Here is a 12,494-nt window from a genome sequence, read left to right on the forward strand (position 1 = left end):
GTATTTTTCCAAATATTCTGTAATGAAGTTTCTTTATTAAATAGCCAGAAAAAAATAGCATTTTAGAAAATGAGCAAAAATATTTCACTTAAGAAGTGGTGCTTACCTTCTATTCCCCAACAAATACAGACCTAAAAACTGGGGGAGTTAGAATGGTGTCACATCTCTAAACCAAGGAACTGAGGACAAGTCCACATTATGTGTAGCAAATGAGGCAAGCATCCAGAGTTGTAGGATACTTTTTTGTGTTTGAGACTAACAGGTAATTGAGTGATATTCAAGTCCGTGTATGTTTCAACATTTCTAGATATAATAACATGCACTATATTTTCTATTTAAGATCACTGGCAGCATCTTCAGTCAGGGATCATGTTCAAGATCATTAGCATCTCTTTGAAAATCCTTCAGCAGAACCTATTTCCTTTCATTTCTTCAATGGCCCACCTTAGTCTCTTTCCTTGTTCAGTATCTCTTTTATTGGTTTATCTCATGTCAACCTCAGAACCTTCTCTCAAACCATGTCATATGCTGGAAATGTCTTTCCTGTCCTTTAAGAATATGTGAGGACATTTCCATGACTATTCCCACCGTTCTTCAGCTCTTAGACCAAGCCATGTGATAGAAGTAGCCAACCTACATCTAACTCAGCTGGCATGAGGAAAATGGAGAGAAAGGGCTGCATCTGGAGGCAGAATAGCCTGAGAGACAACCTCAAAGAACACCCTGCCAGGTGGTGGTGGTGTAAGGAAGGAGGTAGAGGAGCGGAGTGTTTGAGAGGGGTGCGGACAGGCAGAGGAAGCTGTTGGGCCGGTCAGAGCCTCCCAAACAGTGTGAGGTAAATGCAACAGTGATCTGCAAGGTGACGGAGGACACTCATCACCATCTAGAAGACTCTGCAGGTGCCCACTCGAAGGGATGACAATCAGATGTGAGGTTCTTTGCACCACTTTCCTGACACCTGGCTCTCTCTAGGCACCTGGAACTTCTATGAAGACCTAGGGGTTCTGATCAACTGAGAAACACAGAACTGAAGTAAAATGGAATCAGCTGAGATTGAGTTTCTTCCATCTGTGAGTTGAGAATAGAAAGTAAACTTAATTATGGTAAAACAAAGAAAAATATTTTTTCTGAGTCTGTGGCCTGAGAATTATACACGCCATATTTAGGTCAGGAGTTGTGCTTAAATAGATATTTATCTTACATGCCTATAATAAAAATATGTGTGTATGGTAAAATAGCTAGCTAGATTTCCATATCTAAATTATTTATATACCATCTCTCTAGTCATTTCCAATCCGTTCTCTCCAAGTGGGGCCCAGGAATATGCTATCTATAGGCAAGGACTTAAAGCCTGTAAGAGGAAACTGGAAAAGTAGAAAATGCCAAGTACATATCTGTATCATTTAGAACCCAGTGGGACAGAACAGAATTCATGCATTTCCTTTGGTTTAAATGGAGCCAATCATTATTCTTATAGAGCTAAAAAACTAGTTTCTGTGTTTCTTTGCCTCAGTTAAGAAGCCAAAACAGATAAGCACAATACCACCAAGCTTCTATCAAATCTTCCCAGAATTGCAAATAAAAGAACCTCAGACATCATTGAGGTTAGCCCTTAGTTTGGTCTTGGGGTTCACATTCAAAAGCTTTTTGGATCCTGACAGTGCTACAAAGAAGGACAGTTGTGGAAGGTATAAAAGGAGTGGTGAGGACTCTGTAAACTGATGTAAGAGAAAACCTGAGGGATGCATAGCAATCAGCCAGGTGATGATGTCAGCAAAGAGTTCTCAGAAAGAGGGAGGAAGTTGTGAGTCGGCTGAAATCAAAGGGAGCTTGGCACATTCCAAGGATTCAAGAAAAAGAGCAGGGGATCCTGCTCTACTGCAGAAAATAGAAAGATTGATAAGAATTACCTTGTCCCCAAATTCGTTTCTTCTGTTCCCACCCCTAGGCCTTGAAACTAGAACTACCTTTTGAGAAGACTCAGTTTTATCCCTCTCTTTGTGATAGAGGCACTTTTTTCTCAACTACTTATGAGGTAGCCTCATATATAATAGCTTTTAACGACTCACCTAAATCAGCTAAGTATTTTTAAAATTCCAGTTGCATTAGCAGACAAATCCTAGCAGATAAGTTCAAATTATGTTTAAGTTTTTCCACAAGTTTTGACCTCACCCGCTGCACAGTCTCTGCCCACATAAGCCAACACCATCTTCACTTCCCTTTTATGTATTCTCTCCCTCCCACTTACCACAGCCACTGTGAGTGTGATCTCAACACCAAATCAACTATTTAGGAGTCTGTGCTAAAACCACTTTAAATCTATATTGCTTTTCTGTTTAAATGTTAATGTAGACATGTAAAGTGATGACAGTAATGTCATGGAGTCTATTTGAATTATTGTTAGGAAAGCAACTGGATTGAGTTTTTTCAAAACTTGATATGCTACTCAGCAATTGTTTCTGCCAAACATCAGATCCAAATGGAACCCACCTGAAAAATGGCACTGGATTTTGTTAAGCCTTATAACCATGACCAAAGCCACACTATAAACATGAATCTTAGAATTCCTCCCTTCTCTCTTCAGCCATTACCGCCCTACTTAATCATTAAGGCTTGACTCTAAGCTCAGTTTCTTTAAGTCTTCCCTCACTACCTCAAATGCTCGTGCTCTGGTGTCTCCGCTAATCTCCCAGTTCAACCATTCTTTCAAAAATATTTCTAGAGCAAATAGTTACTAATATGTTTGTTATAAAGCAGTAACGAAAACAGATCATTCTTGCTTTTTTGGAGCATGTAGTCAACTAATGTAAGTTATGACAGAAAAGTAGAAGGTATGATGAGAAAGGATGACAGGGGACACTTGAGAACGGAAGATCATGGAAGACCTGCTCCAGGCAGTTATACTGAATTTATGTCCAGGTTGATAGATAGGGTGGCACGGGAGGGTAGGAGGAGCAGTGGGGTCCATTCAAGCTCCTGAAACTTGCAAGAATTTAGAACATTCCAGGAATAGAGCAAAGTGCATTGGAGCTTGGGAGCAGGGTGAGAGAGGGAGAGAGATGTGAGCGATAAGGTTAAAAGAAAGAGTAGGGACAGATTATTCAGAGCCAAATTTTATCTTGAAAGGAACAGGAGGCCTTCAATGCACTTCAAGCAACTGTGTGTGACAGAGTCATTTTTGAATTTTGTAAAAGATCTCTTTGACCCCTGTGAGGACAATAGATCGCAGGAGGCAAGGGAAGATGAAGGAAGTCCAGGTAGGAAGTGTCTATACCAGTCAAGGCAAGAGATGACAGCGGCTGTTGATAGGAAGGTGGCAATGGAGATAAAGACATGGCATGTTTCAGATGTAACTGATTATCACTAGCACTCATTTGGCACTTATGGAATATTGCTCTGAAGTGTAAACTTGCTTTGTTATTCTTCCTCACTGCCACCTTCCTTCTTTGAAGACAGGGGTGGTGATTGCACCTTTTATCCCCCATCTGGCTTGAACAAACTAGATTTGTGGGTTGATTTAAAAATGTAATAAAAGAGAAGACTTTATATATTTAAAAATTTTTTAATATTGATTTATTTTTGAGAGAGAGAGAAAGAGAGAGTGGTGGAGGGGCAGAGAGAAAGGGAGACACAGAATCCAAAGCAGGCTCCAGGTTCTGAGCTGTCAGCACAGAGCCTAACGTGGGTCTTGAACTCACAAACTATGAGATCATGACCTGAGCCAAAGTTGGACACTTAAATGACAGAGCCACCCAGTGCCCCTATATATTTTTTTGAGTTTTTTTTATTTCTTTTGAAAGAGACAGAAACAGCATGAATGGGGGAGGGTCAGAAAGAGATGAGAGAGAGAATCACAAGCAGACTCCTTGCTGCCAGTGCAGAGCCTGATGTGGGGCTCGAACCCATGAAGCTGTGAGATTATGACCTGAGCTAAAACCAAGAGTCGGCCACTCAACCAACTGAGCCATCCAGGCACTCCAATATTTCTGTTATTACAGCTGCCTGATTTTTTTTTAAACCTAAGCTGGATTTCTTTCAGGATTCTATAGTCTTCACTTTTTCGTGGCCTCATCCTATCCTCACCTATACTTCTTTCCCCTGGAAGCATTTTAAAAATATGGCTTGGAAGAAAGGGAAATCAATTTAAACATGGCAGCAGTTAAAGATACCAATAAATTTCCACTAATCTGCACTTCCATACATTATAGAAGTATATTTCTTTAAACTCTCTTAGAATAAAGGAATGCCTTCTTTTTAAGAGTCTTCCAGAAAACTCAAAAGAAAACAGCACATCAAAAGCAGAGCACAGACCACCATCCATCCATTCGTTCCATTTTTTTCTGTAGCAAGAGGGTGTGAGTTATGCCCGTGTGATAGCTAATTTTACATGTCAACTTGACTGGATTACCGGATGCCCAGATATGTACTTAAATATCATTTCTGGGTATATCTGTCAGGGTATTTCTGGAAGGGATTAGCATTTGAATGGGTAGAAGGAGTAAAGCAGATTATCCTCCCCAGTGTGGGTGAGCCTCATCCAAGCCATTGAGGCCTAACTGGAACAGACGGTAGAGGAAGGAAGGAATCACTGGCTCTGGGAGGACTGCTTAAACTGTGACATCCATCTCCCTCTGCCCTCAGTGCTTCGGTGCTCCGGTTCCCAGGCCTTCAGAACCAGACTGAAATGGACACCATTAGCTTTCCAATATTCAGGCTTCAAATGGCACCAGCAGCATTCCTGGGTCTCTAGTTTGCAGATCTTGGGCTGCCTTAGCCTCCATAATTGTGTGAGCTAATAATAATCAATAAGTCAATCGTCTTGGTTCTATTTCCCTGGTGAATCCTGACTAATACAGCCACAGAAGTTGTTTCAGCGAGGGCACCCGCTGAGGCAGGGTTTTCTGGAATGAGTAACATTTACTTGGTGCAATCTGAGAAACTTCCAAATACCCTCCTCTACAAAAAAATCTCTTCTGCCAGCCTGACAGGCTTCTGGAGTCCTCCAGTTATCTCTCCTTTGGGCTAGAGCCCCGAACATGTTATTAGATCACAAACACTACCCAGTATCCCAAGGTTTTGCTGCAGTCAGTGTGACCTCGTAAAACTCTCTTGGGTCTCCATGCATGTTCAGTTCTTTCATCTCTATAGAAAAAGATGTGTGCTAGATCAAATCTAGGCCTTCTTCAAATGTAATCTTTTGCGATTGCATTTTATTACCATCTTCCATGTATTAATCCAATGAAGTGGCTTCCGACATCCAGTAGATTCCTGAGAGGAAGGACTAGCACCTGGGCATTACAGGGGGCCCAGCTGCCCTGCTCCCTCACCACTGTTCATTCCTGCCCCCAGCCTGACCACCATTCAGAGATAAAATCCTGCTTTGTCTACTAATGTGGATAGTGCTCAGCATTAACAAGATTTTTAGTCATAAAGATAGAGTTATCTGGATTCAATGAAGCCTCAGAAAAGGGACACGAATTTCTAAATATAGGCATATACTGACAAAAAGAAGGCAAGTTCTTATTCCAAGGCCCCAAACTAAAATTAATGAACAAATAAAACCCAGAATGGTAAATGAACTCTATTATACTTGCAGCAGGCTGAGCTCCGGGTGGGCACAGACTTTCTGATTCTTCTCTTAATCCCTGGCACCTAGCACAGCCTGGCATATCATAAGCACCCTGTAAATGTTTATGGAATGAATGAAAGGTGCATTCCAGGGCCAGCAGGGTGGGAGTTCCTTGCTGTGCACACACTGCCTGGCATGGGTAAGGAATAGTCCCAACAAGGCTTTAAATGTAACACCTTCTTAAGGTGGCTTGCTGAGAGGTGGAGAGTGAGGGTGCAGAAGTAGGGATATCACCGTCGGTTTCCCAAAGGTTCTTCCTGGCCTTTGTTTGACCTTGGCAATGCTGCTCACAAAGGTTGGCAAGCCGATTTAAGCTGGAGGGAAATGCACCCTTTTCACTGGGAGTTGTCAAAAACAAGACTCTGAAGCAGAAGAAAATGGAATCTGCCGTTTTTCTTCTTATGAGTGTCTGGCCGTCTAGAAAATCCCAAAGCCTGTACTTTGAACATTAGCTGTGCCCAGGTGCAGCCTCGTCTTTCATCCCCATTAAAATCCACAAAGGGGACTTATAATGTGCCGCAGAAAGAATATAGATGTAAGGTGGAATTTACACATCTGGAGGGCTTTTAATGAATGGGGAAAAAGGGGATGGTTACCTGGCAACCCTGAGTAAGTGCAAATTAATCCATTTTTATTTGATGTCGGCAGGGCGGCCCTACTCTTCTACTTGGTTGGGACAGAATTAAGGTTGATGATGCTCTAACAGAGTTTTGGGATTTGGTTTAATTTTAATTTCACCCTCATCTCTATACTTGGCAATCACCCCCCCACCCTAACCGCCACCGGCACATAATTACACTGCGTTGGCTCCACAGTGGGCTTTTATTTGGAGCAGTTATTCTGACTCCGAATTCTTACAAAATGTTAGTGAAGTGGGCCAGCTGATTTCTGCTTCCCAGCTTGAAGCTTGTGAAGATTAGGGATTTCAGTGTTAGGTTACCCTTCTGAGGTTGGCCAGAAGGAAGGCAGAATTGTCAGGCTGGTAACTTTGTTTATGGTTCCCTTTAATTGTGCCCTGGCTACACAGGCCATAGCAGTCTCATAATGTCCTGGCTTTGATCTGAAGATAATTTACGCCAAGGTGTTAACAATATAGTGGTATTTGTTCTGATGTAATAAAAAACAGTTTTTGATAATAAATATCATTGCATTTTTTTTTGTTTCAGTGAATTTTTGTTGCAATGGAGAGAGATGATAGTTCCACTTGCAAGGAAGAAACGATAGTTATATGCAGGGCTAAACTTTCTGGGCTAAATACATTATTTTTTACTGAGAAAGCATATTGTTAACAGAATTATGTTAATGTATCTTAATTACATTTTTAAAGGTAGCATTAGTGTCTGCAGCTAATTCTGGGGAATGGTCACATTTTGGGGGCAGTGATCATATGCTACAGTGCGGGGCACGTGTACTAACTTGCGTGGCAGAGCCATGGGGTCTCATCCCAGCTGCTCTTCCTGACCCGTTCTGAGTCCAGTGTAAAATGAACAAGTTATCCTTGATGAGCACAAAAGTCCTACCCAGGTTTCCATTCTGTGACCGCATGATTCTGACTCCCATGTTTAAACTGAGATTAGGGAATAATTGTATCTCTGAACTAACAGAACTAAGTACATGCATGTGTGCTCTAATAGAGCCTTTTTATTTGTTTAAATGTTCTCTTTTTGGTATTTTTATTCCTTTGGTGTTTTCTATTTATTGGAAGCAGCCTGGAGGTCCTTAACCCCTGACTTGATTCTTTTTTCTAACTCAGAACACTGCTTGGCTGTTTTGATTCCAACAGCCACCTGACCAGTCCTGCCTCTTTGCACTGGGTCTCCCACCTCTTTCATAAGCTTGCCAATCAGACTGTAAGTTGGGACAAGACATGTAGGCTAACAACACTTTCCAATATGGGTCTTAACAGAGTTTTCCTGGCTAGAGATTTTTCCCATCAGAATAATGAAGCATTTAACATAATTTTTCTAATTCCTCTATTGTTATCATGGTTTAAAAACAAGGAAGCTTGTTTCCAGATGTCTTGTTCAACAGTACCCAGGAACACATGGGAATATTTTGTAGTGGCTGACAGAGTGGGTTGGAGAAAAATAAAAACAGATGGATACAGATTAACTCTATCTGTTCCTGGTCTAGGCTTCTTTATGGATCCTCATCACGAGATTTTCCTCTCTCAATTTCCTATCACTAGCTTCGATGTGAAACAGAAGAAACTATTCTGACTTAGTCCACCCATCCTGTGTGTAAAGTCATGCTATACCATATACTGCCTGATGCTGGGCAGTATTTGATATTAGATGATCTCTCGATGGCAAAAGGGAGATCTGGCTAGAACTCTGAATAACAGACTCTTTGACCAGCCCTTCTTTCCATTCAGTTATTACAGGGAGTTAGTACTCAGAGCTCTTCTGGGTCAATTCACATTACTTCCTATCAGCCAGAATTGAAACTCCAAGTCTCTCTATTATATTGAACTAAGGTGGACCACATAATTATAAGCCCCTCTTTTCCCTATAAGATTGAAAGATAGATCAAGTGGGTTTTTCTGGCTCCATTCTTTGGATTCATATCCTAATCTCAGCCTTCTGGATCTTTTTACTATGATTATGAGAAGGTTGAGAAATTAATAGAAACAAATCCCTTCCCACAGAGGGACAGAGGTTTAGTCATCCTTTCCTTGACATCACTGGTTCAGTGACATTTCTGAGGAGGCCTCCACTCTCAACTTAGATATGGTTCCAAGGCTATCTGACATCGACTAGACTCATAGGTGTGTCTTAGGTTGGGTTCCCTACACATAGAGCCTGAGATAAAAGCTCTTTTCTAGTGATTTATTGATGGAATACTCTCAGAAGAGGAGTTGGGGAAACAGGGTACATCAGTAAAGAAAGGTAAGCAAGGAAATTGTTTAGCCTGAAAACTAGCTTCCACTTGGTTCCATGAGGAAGCCCTGGGAGAAGGAGTGCGCTACAGAGTTATTTTCAACGTGAGGCACGAAGGCCAGTCTGGTCTTTTGTGCTCCTGCATCAGTCAGTCATTGGGCACTGGCAATGTTTAATGAGGTGTATGGTAATCTCCCAGTCCTATCTGGCCAAGGGAAATTCTCTGAAGAAGCAGGCAGCTATGAACCCTTTGCAGTCAATACTCAAAGCAGCCTAGGGTATGGGTGCACCAGCATCAAGGTGATCTTGGCAGAGAACCAAGAGCACCCACAATAGGTGGGAAGAGAGAGAGGCAAGAAATATCAAAGTTACTATAATACTCGAAGCTCCACTTTCTACAAAGGAATATTCTTTTTTTTTTAATATGAAATTTATTGTCAAATTGGTTCCCATACAACACCCAGTGCTCATCCCTAAAGGTGCCCTCCTTAATACCCATCACCCACCCTCCCCTCCCACCCCCCATCAACTCTCAGTTTGTTCTCAGTTTTTAAGAGTCTCTTATGCTTTGGCTCTCTCCCTCTCTAACCTCTTTTTTTTTTCTTCCCCTCCCCCATGGACCTCTGTTAAGTTTCTCAGGATCCACATAAGAGCGAAAACATATGGTATCTGTCTTTCTCTGTATGACTTATTTCACTTAGCATAACACTGTCCAGTTCCATCCACGTTGCTACAAAAGGCCATATTTCATTCTTTCTCATTGCCAAGTAGTATTCCATTGTATATATAAACCACATATTTTTTTAATATGAAATTTATTGTATAAAAAAAACCCACATCTTTATCCATTCGTCAGTTGATGGACATTTAGGCTCTTTCCATAATTTGGCTATTGTTGAAAGTGCTGCTATAACACTGGGGTACAAGTGCCCCTATGCATCAGCACTCCTGTATCCCTTGGGTAAATTCCTAGCAGTGCTATTGCTGGGTCATAGGGTAGATCTATTTTTAATTTTTTGAGGAAGCTCCACACTGTTTTCCAGAGTGGCTGCACCAGTTTTCATTCCCACCAAAGGTGCAAGAGGGTTACCGTTTCTCCACATCCTCGCCAGCATCTATAGTCTCCTGATTTGTTCATTTTAGCCACTCTGACTGGTGTGAGGTGATATCTCAGTGTGGTTTTGATGTGTATTTCCCTGATGAGGAGTGACGTTGATCATCTTTTCATGTGCCTGTTGGCCATCTGGATGTCTTCTTTAGAGAAGTGTCTATTCATGTTTTCTGCCCATTTCTTCACTGTGTTATTTGTTTTTCGGGTGTGGAGTTTGGTGAGTTCTTTATAGATTTTGGATACTAGCCCTTAGAAAGGAATATTCTTGACATGTATCAGTGCTTCTCCTTCTTGGGGATAGAACTCATGGGAAAGGAAATTTTGAACTAGGCCCTGGGATTAGAGAATGTGTTCATTGAAATCTAAAGCCTTGTGCAAAGGATCTCTCTAGCAGCATAGAATAACAATATACTTTGGTAGTTATCAAGTTTGTTATTAACATGAAGAATGGTGATGTCTTTGAGACTGTCTATTTACATTTAGTTGCATCAATTTAGTCTGTTTGTAAATCTTAGGAGATTGTTTCCATTCTTCTTAGTTTGGCTCCAGTAGCAACTTCCTAAAAAGAGGGACTAGGCTCCTGCTTATTGGGTTACCTCAGGGTCTCTATATTTCATAGATTGTCAAGATATTATTCTAGCTATGGTTGGAAAATTATACACTCTTAGAGCATAATTAATGGTTTACAAAATCCTTTAATTTCACAAATGAAATTCTAAAGCCCAAAAGTTAAATAACTTACTCAGTTCCTAGAACTAATTTGTCCCCGAGGGATAGGAAACTGGATTCCATGCTATTAGTTTTCATTTGCCATACTGCTTCTCATTGGGTTTTTGTTACCCCAGGATTCTTTTCTTGTCAGTGATGACTGAGAAGGCATCACCTTTTGATAATATTATTCACAGGCTTCTTAAGAGGAGAGTTTTCAACAATCTTCTTCTAACAAGGGACATCTCTCCTTCTTTCTTCCTCTTTCTTCTATCCAAGCAGGAATTATAATTTTCAGATCACAGAGAACTGATTAGACCTTATTTGTCACAGATGAGAGTTATAGTGTATTAAGTGGTCACGTGTTGTCATGTTTTAGTATTTTTTGATTGCTTTTCTCTCCTTGAACGATAATTAAGTAGATTTCGGCTTGGGACAGGCCATGCATCTTTCTCCCTTCCCATGCAGGATAGATTTTTGCTTTGGATTTTATATAATGTGGCTGGCCAGAGGGTCTCAGAACCTAAGATTGAGCTTCTGTCATAAAGAAGACAGAGGCTTTGCTTAGAATTAAAGTTAAGTTTCATGTTCCAACCCAACTTTATCAGAATTCAGCACTATAGGATTTAGGACATGGGCACATGAAATAAGAAAGAGATGCTTTGATTCTTCTTTCCTTGGGTGTATAACTTCTTTGAGAACCTTTTGGAAGAGGGGGATGATTTTCTGGGTAAGATGCGGGGATTCCTGGGTCCTCTGGTCAAATAGTATACAGTAATATCAAAATTGCCCCTGATGTTATAGTGGTGCTCTAGATGATGCACATTTTGTACTGAAGTTTGGAATTGAGTAATAGATACAATGACCAATACAACAAATATTTGTAAGTGCTTGAAATGGTGGGTATATGAAAGGCACAACAGCATAGCACATTAAGCTTCATCCTCTTCAGTTATACAGTGGATTCAAATCTGGTTCTGCATATTTATAGCTATAAGACTTTGGACAAGTAACCTACCTTTTTGGCAGTTTGATACCTTTATCTATGAATTAATGCAGACAACTGTAGTATTCACTTTAGAGGGTTATTGGAATGGTTAAATGATATCATGCATACATGTAAGATTTAGCATAAATGTTATCTCCATTATATTCTAAGGGTTGTACACTTTTCTTAGACTGGACTAGATACTACGATTTTGTGTATACGTATACACTTCTGAGGGAGATCTGAATCAAAGGATAAACCAGGAAGAATGAGCTTCACCACTATCAGTTACTGTGGCTTTGCAGGCTTCACCATGAAGCAAGTACCATTCTTTTTCAAGATCAGTCAAAAGAATTTACTCCCCAAACAGACCTGGAGTTGGGAAACTGCTTGGCGAATATGTCTGACCTTGGAAGTCCATGGGTTTCCTTAGTGTACTCCTTCATGGTAATGGCCAGTCCTCTTTTTCCATGATTTACAAGATAAGAAGAGTTTCCAGTTGTACAGTAAGTCCATTGTGATTGAATTTGTTTGTGTGACAGTACCTGATCCTTTAACGATCCACCTGGATGTTGGCAGCAGTCTATACTTTACGGATTCCAAAATAAAATTTTTAGTTTGGAAAAAAGTCATCATTCTATTTAAAAGTTCTATTTCAAGCTTGGAAGAAAATGGAACTCTAACAATTCATCATAGAAACCAATGGCTGTTAAATTAATACACATCCCACTAGGGTTGTTAAACTAATATACAGAATGTTTGCTGAATGGAAATCTATCACTATTTTGAAAAGTCTGAGTCATTGAATCACATAAATTAATATACTCAAGTCATTGAAAATGTTTTGAACAAAGGATTTCTCCCCCAAACAATATAAGCAAACCTCAAACAATGATGAAATTATTAAGTGTCTTCTTTTCCAGTCTAATAAATGTTTTAAATAGCATTTCAATAAATCCCCAGAGCCTAGATCTACAGAAATAATACTACCAGACTTTAAAAGTGGGATTTGGTGAAGTGCTCATTACCTAAAAAGTACACATGGAATAATACTTGTTCTTATTGTTTTAGAATATCACTGTTCTTAAAACTCTTGCTTAGGAAGCTTTTTAAGAGGTCATCAAGAACATTAGATGCTATGTTTTGAAGCCAGACAAATCTGGGTTCCAATCTGTGAAT

The sequence above is a fragment of the Panthera onca genome, chromosome B2 (genome assembly GCF_046562875.1).
Source record: "Panthera onca isolate mPanOnc1 chromosome B2, mPanOnc1 haplotype 2, whole genome shotgun sequence".
Classification (NCBI taxonomy): domain Eukaryota; kingdom Metazoa; phylum Chordata; class Mammalia; order Carnivora; family Felidae; genus Panthera; species Panthera onca.